Source organism: Nerophis lumbriciformis, linkage group LG01 (genome assembly GCF_033978685.3).
Source record: "Nerophis lumbriciformis linkage group LG01, RoL_Nlum_v2.1, whole genome shotgun sequence".
Classification (NCBI taxonomy): Eukaryota; Metazoa; Chordata; class Actinopteri; order Syngnathiformes; family Syngnathidae; genus Nerophis; species Nerophis lumbriciformis.
This window is the reverse complement of record NC_084548.2, coordinates 19,213,418-19,229,932: the sequence shown is the minus strand read 5'-3', so window position 1 is coordinate 19,229,932 and position 16,515 is coordinate 19,213,418. Positions and strand designations below refer to the sequence as shown.

Sequence of the window (16,515 nt, the reverse complement as noted above, 5' to 3'; positions counted from 1 at the left end):
TTCCCTGCTTCGCATCTTTGCCTACCAGATGTGCCTCCACGTTGAAGAATTATTTCTCCTCCCCTGAGTCAAATAAATGCAATCAATATAGCTCTCAGGCCTTGAAATATTACAATAATGTTCCATGTGGTGACATTTTAGCTGGAATTTTCAAATACATCATGAAGGCCCAAATTAATATTTATCAGCAAGAGGCTTTTATGCTGTGCAAAACAGTATGAGTGTGAACTCCACTAATCTTGGCCTGAAAGGGGAAAAGTGTCGGAACATTTTGGCTGTTTGGAAACACAGCAGATATCTCCATGTTCATTCAAATTGTCCAAAATAACAGACAATATTGTTATCAATCCGTTACAATGGATCCATTGAAAACAAAATTGTACGATATAAATAATGAAACACGGAATCGTGTCAATCCATTTCATCTGTTCCAGACACCCCAAATTGTTAAAACTTTTTATGCAAATGAAATAGATACATTAGCATTTAGCATCACTTTTACCTTTATTAAAGACTCTTGGCGGCACTTTTATACGTTTTTACCAAGGAAACAATCACTGGTGGCAGTTATAAAATACAATTTGATTTGAATTATTCAAATTCAAACCAATTATGCTCTTATATGTGGAAATATTCAAATATATAAATTATATTTAGGGATGTCCGATAATGGCTTTTTTTGCCGATATCCGATATCCCGATATTGTCCGACTCTTAATTACCGATACCGATATCAACCGATACCGATATATACAGTCGTGGAATTAACACATTATGCCTAATTTGGACAACCAGGTATGGTGAAGATAAGGTCCTTTTTAAAATAATTTATTAAATAAAATAAGATAAATAAATTAAAAACATTTTCTTGAATAAAAAAGAAAGTAAAACAATATAAAAACAGTTACATAGAATTCAGTAATTAATGAAAATGAGTACAACTAACTGTTAAATGTTAGTACTATTAGTGGACCAGCAGCACACACAATCATGTGTGCTTATGGACTGTATCCCTTGCAGACTGCATTGATATATATTGATATATAATGTAGGAACCAGAATATTAATAACAGAAAGAGGGGGGTTTAGGTTGGTGCACTAATTGTAAGTGTATCTTTTGTTTTTTATGTTGATTTAAAAAAAATAAAAAAATAAAACGATACCGATAATTAAAAAAAACGATACCGATATTTCCCGATATTACATTTTAAAGCATTTATCAAACATCTCTAATTATATTGATTTATTTTGGCTTTTGTTTTCATTGTATACATTGCATAAGGTGATAGCTTATCTCAATGCTTACAGTGACTCACTAGTATTTACTAAAAAAAAAAAAACACCCTTTTTTGATCCCTTTGGGATTTGAACCCAAGTCACTGGGGTGAAAGGCAGATATGTAAACCACTTTGTGGCACAATAAAAACTACACAAGCTATAGATACATTTAGTGCAACAACTTTACTGTAAAATTTTTGTAAAAGCGCATTTTAATACAGTGAAAATGTAGCCTACAAATAACACATGAATACAATTACAATAAAAATTAGGTGTATGCAAAATTGCACAACTCCTCTGCTAAAGTTTAAATGTAAAATGCATCCACATGTTCCGTTGCGTTGCTCTGTTTCCTTTTGAATTTGTCTCATTTTGTGTTTCGTTGATCTTTTTGGTCAAATAGTCCAGTCAGGTTACCGAGTGGGCAATTTGTACATAAACATGGCTCGCAACTACAAATAGGTTCTTGTTGTTCACTTAAAAGAGCTGTTCAAAAGACTTGACCCGTTCACCAATCTCACATCGCTCTGAGACCGCTTTACAGCACATCACGTCACACTGTCAGGACTCTGCAGCCTTACAATACATCAATAGGGAATGCAAGGTGGAACAAATTTTCAAGGCAACCTAAGCACGGCTGGCACGTTTAAAGTGGCGGATCTTAAGCTGCGCTTGTAGCTCTCTTTCCATGTCTGCCAATAGGATGTCGGTGCATGATCAGGTGCTACAAAACTATCATATTTTCCAGACTATAAGGTTTTATAATACTTTTTTCCTATGCTTTGTACCCTGCGGCTTATAAAACGGTGTGGCTAATTTATGGATTGTTCTTTGTTAACGGCCATAATGCTTTGTATTCAACAAATAGTTTTCATATAACACCGACAGAGACACTAAAAAGGTGTTATTTTTTGTGCTATGGCACCATATTTTGGACGAGTTCAGTTACTGCAGCTGCTGTGGGTTGAAAGTCTACTGTATTTCCTTCTGTTTAGTACCTTGGACCGGAAGTACAAGTGCCGTTCCGTCTACTTGTCGTCCATAACGTTGCTACCCGTATGGTTTCTTCAATGATCACTCCAAGCACCAATTGTATCATACTTACGATAGCTTCACATGTTTGATAGTGTTTTCATGCATATTTGTACGTGTTATCATAATGTACTCAAGCTAGCGTTGTTAGCATTAGCTAATATGCTAACGCATTTACAAGTGTATGTGTTAGTATGATTAATGTACAATAGCATTCTTTTTGTATTGTTTCAGTTTCACAAATTTCTCAGTAAATTCACCAAAAATGTCAAAGGGGTGCTATTGACTGTGTTAACCTCTTTGGGAGCTGGCTTCCGTAGACTTCTGTTTTGTTTGATCATCTGTTTTACTGCCATGTTACAGGCACCATTTGAAAACAATTAAGGTAAATAAACATATATATCTGTGTAAATAACTCAGAAAGAGTTATTGCGGATATAATATGGAGAAAAAAATTATTCTAAAATTTAGTGTGTGCGGCTTATACAGTGCACTCAATAGTCCCGAAAATACGGTACAAGCACCATATTGCTTTTGTTTGGCTAGACCAGGGGTCGACAACCCAAAATATTGAAAGAGCCATTCGGACCAAAAAAAAAATGTCTGGAGCTGCAAAAAATTAAAAGCCTTATATAAGTGTTATAATGAAGGCAACACATGATGTAAGTGTCTATATTAGCTATATTGACCAACTATCAAAGGCTGACGCAAATCTTCGTTGACAGAAATGTTGTATTTTAGTTTTTATTCTACGTACACATTTTTGCAACATTGGAAATCATTAGTAAAATGGAGGCTTCTCACAGGATGAGATAACTTCTGGAAATTACTGGCTCAGAATGGCCAAAGGTCTATAAAGATGCGTGTGTCCAAGTTAAAGGAAACGACAGGCTGTCTTCTTCTAATGGATTTATTACAATCCTTGCAAGCTGGGTAATGTTTGCTGTAGTCTGGAACAACATGGCACACAAACAACTATGAGAAATGCAGCCAATATTACATACATATAATGTGTCATGAGACATGAAAACCCCTGGATAGACATGAAAATATAAATTAAATACACCAGGGGTCCCCAAGCTACGGCCCACCAGCGTCCAAAACCCGGGCCGCGGGAAGTCCCAAGTATAAAAAAATAAAAAAATAAATGTTTTTGTTTTTTTTTCAAATTTCTACCGCTTGTTACTCTCGGTGTCTCTTAGCCGCTCAGGCAAATCATACACACAGCCAGGCCTCCGGAGAAATTTTCTTTAACCCAATGCGGCCCCCGAGTCAAAAAATGTTGGGCCTCCTGAAATACACAGAGGACATAAGTAAAGGAAATTAAATGAGCTCAAATATACCTACAAACAAGGCATAATGATGCAATATGTACATACAGCTAGCCTAAATTGCATGTTAGCAATGATTAGCTTGCAGTCATGGATTGACCAAATATGCCTGATAAGCACTCCAGCAAATCAATAAAATCAACAAAGCTGTGTGTATTCACGCACAGCATAAAATGTTTGGTAGACAAAATGAGACAAAGGAGTGGCATAAAACAAGTCTTTCTGTGGCAGCATCGGAGAAAGTTGTACATGTAAACAAACTACGATGAATTCAAGGATCGCTGAAATTAGTAGGACAAAACGGTGCTTGCCAACTACTCATCAGTGAAGCATGTATAACTAACAGTGGGATTTCTAACAGTTAGGAAGGTTTGTGTCATGTTTGTTCTCCTCCAGAAAATATATTAAAACAAAAAATACATATTTTTCTTCATCTTTTTCCATTTTCACACATCTCTGAAAGAGATCCAGGGCGGTGCTAAAGAGCTGGGCTAGACTTACCCTAACAGTGTGGTATGTTCAGTGACACTCTGAAAACACGAACTCTAAGGTTTTCGTTGACAATGATTGTACTAATATTGTACTTTCTTTGGCTCTATGGTGGATTATTCTCATCATCGTTTGTTTAATCGTACGAAACCCAAGGCGGTGTGTGAAAACCAAAGTACCACTGTATCTATAAGCATCACACCTATTCTAGGGCACATTATTTCCATTTCACAACCTTTACATTTGCCCCCTATCCCTCAAGCTGGTGAAGGGTGGGGGGCTGTGCATTGTTATTATTTATTCAGATATGTTAAATAATTTGTCCTTCCTCTCCTTGCTGATCAGAGCAGAAACGGCAAAGAAATTCCGAAAAGATCAATACCTCAATATGTACTTGAACTCACCACATAAAGGCACAGTATTGAAAAGATGTGTTTATGCGCACACATGCTTAATTTAATGTCGTATAGTCCATTTTTTTAACACAAGCAAATATTTTTCATGCCGGTCCTAGGTCATTGTTATTCATCTGTGGCCATAGGGAATAGCATTCTATCGTTTATAGATCTGTTTTAAATTATTCTTGTCATTGAGCCTTCAAATTTATGCCACCATTGATCCGGCAAGGAAAATATGAAACGAATTGGAGTTGCTATTTGATGACCCCGCAGGTCAAGGAGATTTTAACATTGGTATTATTGAGCGTGGCATCTGTCGTTTTTCACCCAGGCCGCTGCCCTCCTCACTTTCGCTGTTCTTCACTGCCAGACTGCGAGCACAGACGCTCCAAATATGATGACTGCAAGGTGAAAAGGGAACATGTAATATAGAGGGGCTTGCAATATACTGTAAACTCATTTTAACAAAGTGTTCAATGTAGTACTCTTTTATATGTATATTTTTTGGTAATCTTTCTAAGAATGTTAGCAAGATTGTGCAAACATTGTTTGCACTAAATGTTGCGGAACAAGTAAAAAATAAAAGCTTGCTCTGGCCATTTTTATATTTTTGAGTTTCAAAACCAATACAATATATGCTGTATATAGTAAATAAGACTGTCAAACAATTACAATATTTAATCTTGATTAATTACGGCTTGTTCTTAGTTAACTCATAACTAATCGTGTTATTCGCCGATATATATAATTTTTCGTCATTGGTGTACTTTAGACGGATAACTTTTAATCGTTTAATACCATGACTAGACAATTAGTTTGTAATAACATTTTGTTTTTAAACATTATGCTTTTTTAAACAGCTAAACACAAAATGGACATAAACAGGCTTTTGATGAGAATAAAAAAAGTTTGTGTTGTGTTGCCAGATTTTGTATTTTGTATGAATACATAATTTGTATTCCTGCTGTAGAAGGAGCAGCTACACCATGTTTAGATACCAGTTTCACGCAGTACTAACACAAAATGTGAATTGTTACGATCATGGTTTGATTGTCAAAGATGTTTGCTCATTAAAAATGGGATATTTCTACCTGAATAAATGCATGACAATGTTTTGACCTCTATTTATTATTAAAATGTGATATTCAGCCAGCTAAACATTCTGTGATTGCGGTCTATAATTCAGAACAGGTTATAAAATAATATACACTTTATTTCAATCGGCCAGAAAACATTTATTTAGGCAGAAATATCACAGATGACTTTACAAAACATCTTTGACAAAGCATGGTCATAATGTAAGACATGTTTATTTTGTTAGTGTTGTTAGGCCAATATGTAAAGCGTGTCGCTTTTATTGTGAAGCCGGAAGTGTGTGATTGGTTTCAGAAGACATGGTTTGACGACGTGAAAGTCCCCGATAAAGAATAACTAGACTTCCTCTCTACCTCTATTCTTTTCTGCTAAGCTTTTACTCCATCCTACTAAAGCAGTTAGTTTAAAAATCTAAATTTGATGCTATTATTTCACTCAACTGTAATCCAAACAAGGAAGTAAAGCTCCACTCTGCAAGCAGCAAAGGCGCCAGCAGGCAGTCGCTGCAGTGATGCCGTCTCACAACAATAGAAGATAAAAAGATTTCTTGTCGGGAGAATGACTTAAGACAAAAAATTACTATAATGTACCCTTTTTTTGTGCATTTCTGTTCACTGTTTTCAATCTTGTGGCTCAACAGCAACTGAAGGGTATTTATTACATTTCCCATGCTACAGATAGTTAACTTGTTATTATTGCGTTAATTTTGACAGCCTTAATCGTAATCTTTTGGGCTCCCCTTAATTTTGGTGAACATTAAAGGTCCCGGGCACCCAAAACGGTCTCAGTCTTTAAAGTGTTAAGAATAAGTCCTATATTAATATTTTTTTTACTTTAACACTTAAATATCTATAGCTAAACTACAGATCTATCCATTGCATAACGCTTTTGTTTCTTTTGTGTTTTATGCACCATTTTATTCATAGAAAACCCTTTTTCCCCCCCCCCAAACAATTTTCAAAATGGAATGTTTTATGTGAAGAAATTGGAACCTCCATCCATCCATTTTCTACCGCTTATTCCCTTTGGGGTCGCGGGGGCGCTGGAGCCTATCTCAGCTACAATCGGGCGGAAGGCGGGGTACACCCTGGAACCTTGAATAGTTAAATAATTCATAACAACATTGCGTTTCATACATTATTATTATTTGAGCAATTAAAAAAACTATCTGACTAAAGGTCTGGAGGATCCAAAAGGCCCCCACTCATAAAATTGTTTAAAAAATAAGTCTCATGTCAATATATATTATTTTTACTTTCAACGTTTAAATCCCTCAATCAACTTCAGTTCTATCCGCCCGCCCATCCATTTTCTACCGCTTATCTCTATCCGTCGATTATACGATTGTATTTTTTGAGCAATGGTTATTTTAAAGTAAAAGAATGCCTGCATGGCAGCTTTGTGTTATTAATGTCAATGATGCAACATTTACTCATTACATTGCACCTGTGTGTTCTTTTATTGCACTTTTTATTTTTTATATAATATTTTTTTTAAATTTTCCGTAGGCCATTAAAATTAGCTGCTGGCCACAAATGGCCCCGGGCTGCACTTTGGGCACACCTGGAATAGGATCATTTGTGATTCATTATACTAATATACACAAGAACAACTTGTGCTCACATTCTTTCTCCTTCTATCCCTAACTTATAACTTTGCGATATTCAGACTTTATTTTCTTCAGTTCACAATTTTTCTAATATACAACTTCTTCTTTCGAAAGTAACTTCACTCTTGAAACTTTTTTTTATCGGCAATCTATTCTCGTAACTATTCCACTTATCTAACATAACGCGACCTCAATTTTTGCTGTCATGACTTCATTCTTGTCAATTAATTTTTCGGATCATTCGTGTCACTCTGGCCATTTTCGGGTCCTAAATGGCTGTCAAAGTGTACCAACTTGTCGGAATACCTAGTCAGACTTCTTCTGTGAGATGCATGATTTATGATCTAGAATAAACTTCCAGGGAGAAAGGAAGCGAGGAAGCAGCAGACCATTCGATGATGTAAACATAGGGACACACGGTAATGATCACGGCGCCGCAATAAATAGTTTGTCTGTGTTAGCGCATATAATAACAATATCACTAATACTTGGTTAACATTTAAGTCACGAAATGTAAATGGAGTATTGTTGGCACGTTTTTAATGGTTATTCTTTGTAGTTTATGGGCGAAATAAAGGACCTCCAATTGGCTCAGCTTTAAGCGGACTTTTACTTATCTTTATTTAATATTTAAAATCCATTAAAAGAAAAAAAAAATCCCTTTGTCGTCATGTCTTTCATAATAATTGTGAACGATAGGCAAAAAAAAAAAAAAAAAAAAGTGCAGTTCCCCTTTTAAATATGACAAAAATATATACTGGAAAGAAATAAACTAAAAATCAGTTGAATCTGCTGGGACACTGCCCCTAATGGAGTATTGCTATTTTGTTTGAAATCCAATACATTTTAATCCAATCAATCAATCAATCAATCAATCAACATTTATTTATATAGCCCTTAATCACAAATGCCTTAAAGGGCTTCACAAACCACAACGACATCCTCGGATCTGAACCCACCTCCGGGCAAGAAAAAACTCAGCCCAATGGGAACAATGAGAAAGTATTTTAGTTTTTGTTAACATTTTTCAAAGTGTTCTAGAATTCCTTAACAAATAATGCATGCATCACGACATTTTGGAGCACTGGTGTTTATGAAAGTGCACAATTTGAACAAAGGATGTTTTGATCATTACTATTACATTAGACTGCTGCTAAGTTTCCATAGAGAAGACTTTGCATCCTGCTGCAGTGACAGTGGCAGTGAGCATCTATTATGTGTCAGATTGGCAGAGCGTGGCAGAGCATCGAGCTTTTTGCCCGGGAGCTCAGAGTGGGAACGAGCCAGGTGTTGTGGTAACAGACTTCCCCCGTGGCCCACTGATGAAGAACATCTGGAGTGCTTCTGTTCCGCCACTTCTTTCCTGTCCCCGATATGACCAGGCGATGTAGCTAACAGTGCGATACATGTCGACACATGGCTCCAAGGTCCCCAGATAGAGGAGGAGATGCTGCGATATTCCTTCCTGACAGGTCTGCCCCGTCCGCACAGACTGTGCTCTCTTTCCATATGTGTGACTGGTGCTGGGTGCAAAGGGTGCCAAGTCCTGCCAAGAGGGAGACTCTTTAAGGACTCAGTGCTGAGAGACGGGTTTTGCTTAGTGAAGCATTTTTTTCTAAATCATATACTTTGCTATTTATTTTTGTATGTTTTTTTCTTCCACAGCATGAGAAGTAGGGCTTTATACAGCTGATTCCAATACAGAGCTTCTTCTTCATCAAACACACCACCAGCAGCCTCTGTCTATTTTCATGGATAAATGTCCGCCATTTAAATTATATTATATCGCGTATTGTGGCGTGCGGTGTGGCTCGGTTGGTAGAGCGCCCGTGCCAGCAACTTGAGGGTTCCAAGTTCAAATCCTGCTTTCACCATCCTCATCACTGTCGTTGTGTCCTTGAGCAAGACACTTTGCCCACCTGCTTCCACTGCCACCCACACTGGTTTAAATGCAGCTTAAAGATGTAGATAATGGGTTTCACTATGTAAAGCGCTTTGAGTCACGAAAGAAAAACCACTAAATAAATATGATTCACATCACTCACATCGTCTTTGGCGAGCGTTATTTACTCCTGCTTCAGTATGGTGCTGACTCTCAGTGCTACACTCAAACTGCTTCACCAAGTCAGCAACACGCTTGGTCATGATTTCTTTCTATAAAGGGGATCTATAATGACTTTATTCTACCCTTAAAACACTTCCTTGTGGTCTAAATCAGTGGTTTTCAAACCTTTGTAATCAATCACCACCTCATTGGGTTTCACTATGTAAAGCGCTTTGAGTCACTAGAGAAAAGCGCTATATAAATATAATTCACTTCACTTCACTTCAGAAAACACTTGGCTCTCCAAGTACCATCAAAATGACCGAAATTAGAAATACAGGAGCGTAGTATGCCTAAGTATTCATTAAAAACAAGGCAGCGGTTCTCTTTTACAAGTATATTTAATAATTTGGCCACTGTAATATTACACACAGTTTGAACAGTAACACTGTGTTTAAATATTTAAAAATAAAACACTAATCACTAAGTGAAGTGATTCTTTGGCGTGGATGGAGTCCAGCTATCACTAGTGGTACCCGTACCTCTGGTCTCGATAATATGTATTGGAATAGGCTTTGGTGTAAAGTTTGCAAGAATCTTGCTCCACAATCCCATTTAACCCACTTTCTGAGTATGCCTGCAAATGGTTTGTTTTCAGAGGCGGTCCCTTCAGATGCAAATGAACCCTTCCATGCCCCGCCTGTTTCAAAAGTATCATAAATGATTCTTTGCAAATGTACACTGTGAAATATATATCTCAAAGACGGAGATCACCGCTAATTTTTTTACAGATCCGGTCGAAAAGAAACTTCATAAACATTATATCATACTTGCCAACCCTCCCGAATTTTCCGGGAGACTCCCGAAATTCAGCGCCTCTCCCGAAAACCTCCCGGGACAAATATTCTCCCGAAAATCTCCCGATTTTCAGCCGAAGCTAGAAGCCACGCCCCCTCCAGCTCCATGCGGACCTGAGTGAGGACAGCCTTTTTTCATGAAGGGAGGACAATAGGGTGACAAGAACTAAATCATCCAGACTAGAGATAAATTGTGTTATTATGTTTATTTTACCTAAAAATAAATATATTCATTAATTAATTTTTTTTTTTTAAAATACATGTTTACTATATTTTGCTAAAAACATCAAAATTAATTGTATTTTTATTTGTATTTTTTCCTGACTCCTTATTACATCCAGCCATAGAATTATACATTAAAATAAACATATTTTAAATAATTGATTTTAAATTATCATAATAATTCACTTAAAATGACCATATTTAATTATTAAAACAATTGCTTGTTTATCAACAACTTTAGCATTTTATTCATTACATTTTGAAACTCTCAGAAGCCAAGTTACATTATATTCCTTAATATTTATTTATGCAAGTTTGAAGTATCAATTATCTAAACACAGTTTTGTTTGCATATTTTCAGGATGTAGATATCTATATCTATCTATCTATATATATATATATATGTATATATATATATAATATATATATATATATATATATATATATATATATATATATACCGTATATGTATATATATGTATGAAATACTTGACTTGGTGAATTCTAGCTGTCAATATACTCCTCCCCTCTTAACCACGCCCCTGACCACGCCCCCACCCCCCACCTCCCGAAATCGGAGGTCTCAAGGTTGGCAAGTATGCATTATATTAAAAAAAAAAAAGGAAAAAAAAGTATGCATTATATAGATTCACCCGGTCACAGTATTAGGTACACCTGCACACTCTGAGATCAGCACAAGAGCCGCATCTAAAAAATGTGTTTTTAGTAGCATTTATCTCACTGCATGTCATGCTTTACTGTTGTTGTACACATGCCATGATTAGATCAAAAATAATACTTCTTCCTACCTTATCTTGTGCTTCCTCGTCCTCAGGCAGCACCCAACAGTCAGCTTGAAACAGAGAGGATGTCTGTGCTGACAGCAGATACTAGATTGCCAACATTGATATGGCCGTCAATGTGTGACGTCACAAATTGCCCACAGTTTAAAATAAAACTGAAAAACATAGCAGGGAGAGGCATTTAAAACTATGTGCAAGGTCACGCCGAAATGCATGGACCTTATGATTTGATGCCTTAACATTGTTTAACACGAGTATTTAAAATTGCAACATATTTTTAATTCTGAAAAGACAAAAATCATCATAGGTGCCCTTTAGATTCAACGACTATAATCAATTTCTTATTCTGAGCACTGTATTTCACTCAATCCTTCCCACTGTTGGAAAAACAATTTTATATTTCTTATTTCTAGCTATAAGCTAACGCTTACGTCAAAGAGAGAATGTTTTGAGGTCGATCCTACGAGGTTCCCTGTGGCATTCGCTGCGCCAACTCGCGGTGGAGAAGCTCGTAAACAGAATTTTTGCTCGCAAATTAAAGCACAACAATCAGCCGAGAGTCAGCCTGTATCCAAAAAAACTAAATATTTTTTTCCTCCTTCATCCTTGCGGCGCCCCTAAAAGAATCCCGCCCATATGGCCCATAGTGAAAATTGGTTAAAAGATCTGTCTTTGACAATAGCAGTCAGAAGTGAGCTTTAGTTATACACCACCACCTCATCTGGCTCCCCTTGATGTGGAGGAGCAGCAGGTTTACTTTGAGCTCCTACAGGATGACAAAGCTTCTCACCCTATCTCTAAGGGAGAGCCCCACCACCCGACGTAAGGAACTCATTTCTGCCGCTTGTACCCATGATTTTGTCCTTTCGGTCATAACCCAAAGCTCATGACCATAGGTGAGGATGGGAACGTAGATTGGCCGGTAAATTGAGAGCTTTGCTTTCCGGCTCAGCTCCTTCTTCCCCACAACGGATCGATACAGCATCCACATTACTGAAGACGCCGCACCGATCTGCCTGTCAATCTCCCGATCCACTCTTCCCTCACTTGTGAACAAGACTCTGAGGTTCTTGAACACCTCCACTTGGGGCAAGATCTCTTCCCCGACCCAGAGATGGCACTCCACCCTTTTCCGAGCGAGAACAATGGACTCTGACTTGGAGGTTCTGATTCTCATCCCAATCGCTTCACACTCGGCTGCAAACTGATTCAGTGAGAGCTGAAGACGCTGACCAGATGAAGCCATCAGGACTACATCATCTGCAAAAAGCAGAGACCTAATCCAGCAGCCACCAAACCGAATCCCCTCACAGCCCTGACTGCGCTTAGAAATTCTGTCCGTAAAAGTTATGAACAGAATCGGTGACAGAGGCTCAATATCCACCGCCTCCTTCATGACATGTTCAAAGTTCTTACGGAGGTTGGAGTAGAAACTCTCTGACAGGAGACTCTGTTAGATGTTCCCAGCAGACCCTCACAATGCGTTTGGGCCTGCCAGGTATGTCCGGCATCCTCCTCCACCATCAGAACCAACTCACGACCAGGTGGTAATCAGTAGAAAATTCCGCCCCTCTCTTCACCAGAGTGTCTAAAACATGAGACCGCAAATACGATGACACAACTACAAAATGAATCATGGAACTGTGGCTTTAGGTGACTAGGTGCCAAGTGCACATATGGACACCCTTATGTTTGAACATGGTGTTTGTTATGGACAATCTGTGACGAGCACAAAAGTCCAATAACAAAACACCACTCGAGTTCAGATCCGGGCAGCCATTCTTCCCAATTACACCTCTCCAGGTTTCACTGAGCGTTGAAGTCACCCAATAAAACAAGGGAATCACCTGAGGGAGCACCCTCCAGTACTCACTCGAAGGAATCCAAAAAGGGCGGATACTCTGAGCTGCTGTTTGGTGCGTAAGCACAAACAACAGTCAGGACACGTTCTCCCACCCAAAGGCAGAGGGAAGCTACCCTCTCGTCTACCGGGTTAAACTCCAACGTACAGGCTTTGAACTGGGGGGCAACAAGAATTGCCACCCCCGTTTGTTGCCTCTCACTGCGTGCAACGCCAGAGTGGAAGAGAGTCCAGCCCCTCTCAAAAGAACTGGTTCCAGAGCCCTTGCTGTGCATGGAAGTGAGTCCAACTATATCTAGCCGGAACTTCCCCACCTCGCGCACCAGCTCAGGCTCCTTCCCCCGCAGCTAGGTGACGTTACACGTCCCAGAAGTTAAGTTTATGTAGCCGAGAATCGGAACGCCAAGTGCCCTGCCTTCGGCTGCCGCACAGCTCACACAGCACCCGCCCACTTATGAGTGGTGAGCCCATTGGAGGGGGGACCCACCTTGCCTCTTCGGGCTGTGCCTGGTCGGGGTCAATGCGGAGAGGTCCTGGCTCCAGTGGAGGGCCCCAGTGACCCGCGTCCGAGCGAGAGGTCCTCGTCCTCGTTTTTTCTTCTTCACAAAGGTCTTCGAGCTGCTCTTTGTCTGATCCCTCACCTAGGACCTGTTTGTCTTGCGAGACCCTACCAGGAGGGCATAGAAGCCCCAGGGCAACATAGCTCCTAGGATCATTGGGGGACACAAACTCCACTACCACGATAAGGTGGCAGCTCAGAAAGGAGATGGGAGCAATCAATTTGAACTCTAAATCACTTTAAAAATGCATTCAAAAACCGCAAACAATACTTATTTTACGTTCCGTAACCTGTTTAATGACCAAGCTGCAGCAACATTGTTATTGTAAGACAGAACACAAAAGAACATCGGCATGCTTTGGTATTAGCCGTAAAAGTTAGCTACGGCAGGAGATAAGCAAGCTCCTACGTCAGCACCCGAATTGCGTTGGAGTTTGTAATGCACAACACAATGCGATAGGACACCAATCTGTACTGACTGAAAAACATGAACAATCATATTACAGTATCTGAAATCTGCTTTCAAGTAATACTAGCCTCCATTTCATGTTTTGTTTGTACACAGCTAGCTCGACAGCATACTGTAGGTACTGTAGTTGTACTAACGCGCATGACGTGTTGCGTGTATCAAGATCAATAATATATCGATTTACTCGAACAGTTATCCGTGTGTTCCAGTTGGCCGGGGATGTTTTTTCAGTTTATTTTGGGTAAGCAATCCATTTATGTCGAAATAGCTTGGCTCCAAGCTCCGCATTTACAGCGTCAAAGTCACGCCGACCTCACTCTCTTAGCTTCCGTCTGCTCCAACGCTTCACCCTTCCTTCGTGTTCCCTTCTACAATCTTTCGTTCATCTCTGTATAATAATAATAATAATAATAATAATAATAATAATAATAACTGGGATTTATATAGCGCTTTTCTAAGTACCCAAAGTCACTTTACATGTAGAACCCATGAATCATTCACACCTGGTGGTGGTAAGCTACTTTCATAGCCACAGCTGCCCTGGGGTAGACTGACGGAAGCGTGGCTGCAATTTGCGGCAACGGCCCCTCCGACCACCACCTATCATTCATCATTCAATTTACCGGTGTGAGTGGCACCGGGGGCAAAGGGTGAAGTGTCCCGCCCAAGGACACAAAGGCAGCGATTTTTGGATGGTAAGTAAGTTTGTATATTCAACTTAAAAAAGATAAGGTTGTGAAACCTCATTTGTACAATAATGGGAATATTTGTGGTCTATTGTCAACAAGTCTTCCATGATTAGAAAACATAAGTGTTTGATTCAGGAAGTTTGAACACACAATTTGTTGCCGGAAGTCGAAAGTGCGCTGCTTTAGAAACAGAAATAAATGTGCTGAGGAAAGAAGTTCCGATAATGCATAAAATGACCAAAATACGGTAAATATTGTACATATAACATATTGTTATGAACGGATCTGTTACTACATTATACTGTATATATACTTGCAGTGTGTATATAAGACGTTTATGGAGTGTTTTGAAGCTGTTTTAGAGGGCTTTGAAGGCTACAACGGTGACTTACATTAGCCTCATCTTCCAAGGGTTTTTTTGGTCATCTTTAAAAAAATAAAAAATAAATAAATTAAAGATTGTGAACGAGGGCAGCACGGTGGAAGAGGGGTTAGTGCATCTGCCTCACAATACGAAGGTCCTGAGTAGTCCTGGGTTCAATCCCGGGCTCGGGATCTTTCTGTGTGGAGTTTGCATGTTCTCCCCGTGACTGCGTGGGTTCCCTCCGGGTACTCCGGCTTCCTCCCACCTCCAAAGACATGCACCTGGGGATAGGTTGATTGGCAACACTAAAATAGGCCCTAGTGTGTGAATGTGAGTGTGAATGTTGTCTGTCTATCTGTGTTGGCCCTGTGATGAGGTGGCGACTTGTCCAGGGTGTACCCCGCCTACCGCCCGATTGTAGCTGAGATAGGCTCCAGCGCCCCCCACGACCCCGGAGGGAATAAGCGGTAGAAATGAATGGATGGATTGTGAACGATAGTCAAAATTCCCAAAAAGTGCACTTCCCCTTTAAGGCTTCAATTGCTTAACATCAAAAATTAAATTTTTAATTTTGGGGGAGGGGGAATTGCATATTTTGTGATTGCAATAAAAACCCAGTTTTCTTTGAAAAAAACAACATAAAACAAACAAAAAACCCTTGAACAAATAATAAAAACGTATAATCGATAAACAGATCTGAATTTGAAGCGTTGAAATCGGGGAGGGGGGCTTACTTACAAATATTGCACCATGAAAACTTTTTGGGGGAATAATATTATACACTGTGTATAATATTTTGACAAAAAAGGGCTTAAACATAAATTTACTTTATATCAACAGACAAACCTGAAGTTCATCTAGAGATTTGAGTGTTGAGTAAAAAAATAGAAAACTTATTTTTAAAAATGTTTTGACTGAGACCCTTCTGGGTTCCCGGGACCAAACTTGCGGGCAGACCTGAAGGTTAAAAAAAAAATCAATAAATTATATCTGTTTTGAAAATGAAAAATATTAAAATGGCCCCCGCACGCTTTGAATTTTCAGTGTGCAGGCCTCAGTGGAAAAAGTTTGGACACCTCTGGTGAAGACAGTCAAATCCCTTGTGTGAAGCATAATTGACTCAAATGACTACACAAGGAGGCAGCAGCAGCCTTAGTGCAAATGTAAATACAGTAAACTACCAATTAATATCTATCTATATTGACGCTGATTACAAGCACAGTGGGACTTTAAAGCACAGTGCAGTGCAAAAAGAGAACAACAGTGCAGCCCACACCATAGATCTTACGTTATGAGACGTGATGAGCTGGACTGTATTTACAACGCCGGGCAGAGAAAAATTACAGTCGCTGAATGGCAAGTTTATATCTGTGTTTAGATACATGTGTAAAAGTGTAAGCTCATAAAAGAACAAT

The 16,515-nt window shown here is 39.0% G+C and overlaps 1 long non-coding RNA gene across 2 annotated transcripts in view; it reads left to right on the top strand.

The window, feature by feature from the left end:
• Positions 1 to 16,515, top strand: part of LOC140678743 (uncharacterized) — a 53,178-nt gene that overhangs the window by 15,968 nt on the left and 20,695 nt on the right. For both annotated transcript variants that reach the window (XR_012050360.1, XR_012050359.1), the window contains exon 2: positions 4,860 to 4,936. This is a non-coding gene — a long non-coding RNA (uncharacterized lncRNA). The remainder of the gene's footprint in view (positions 1 to 4,859; positions 4,937 to 16,515) is intronic.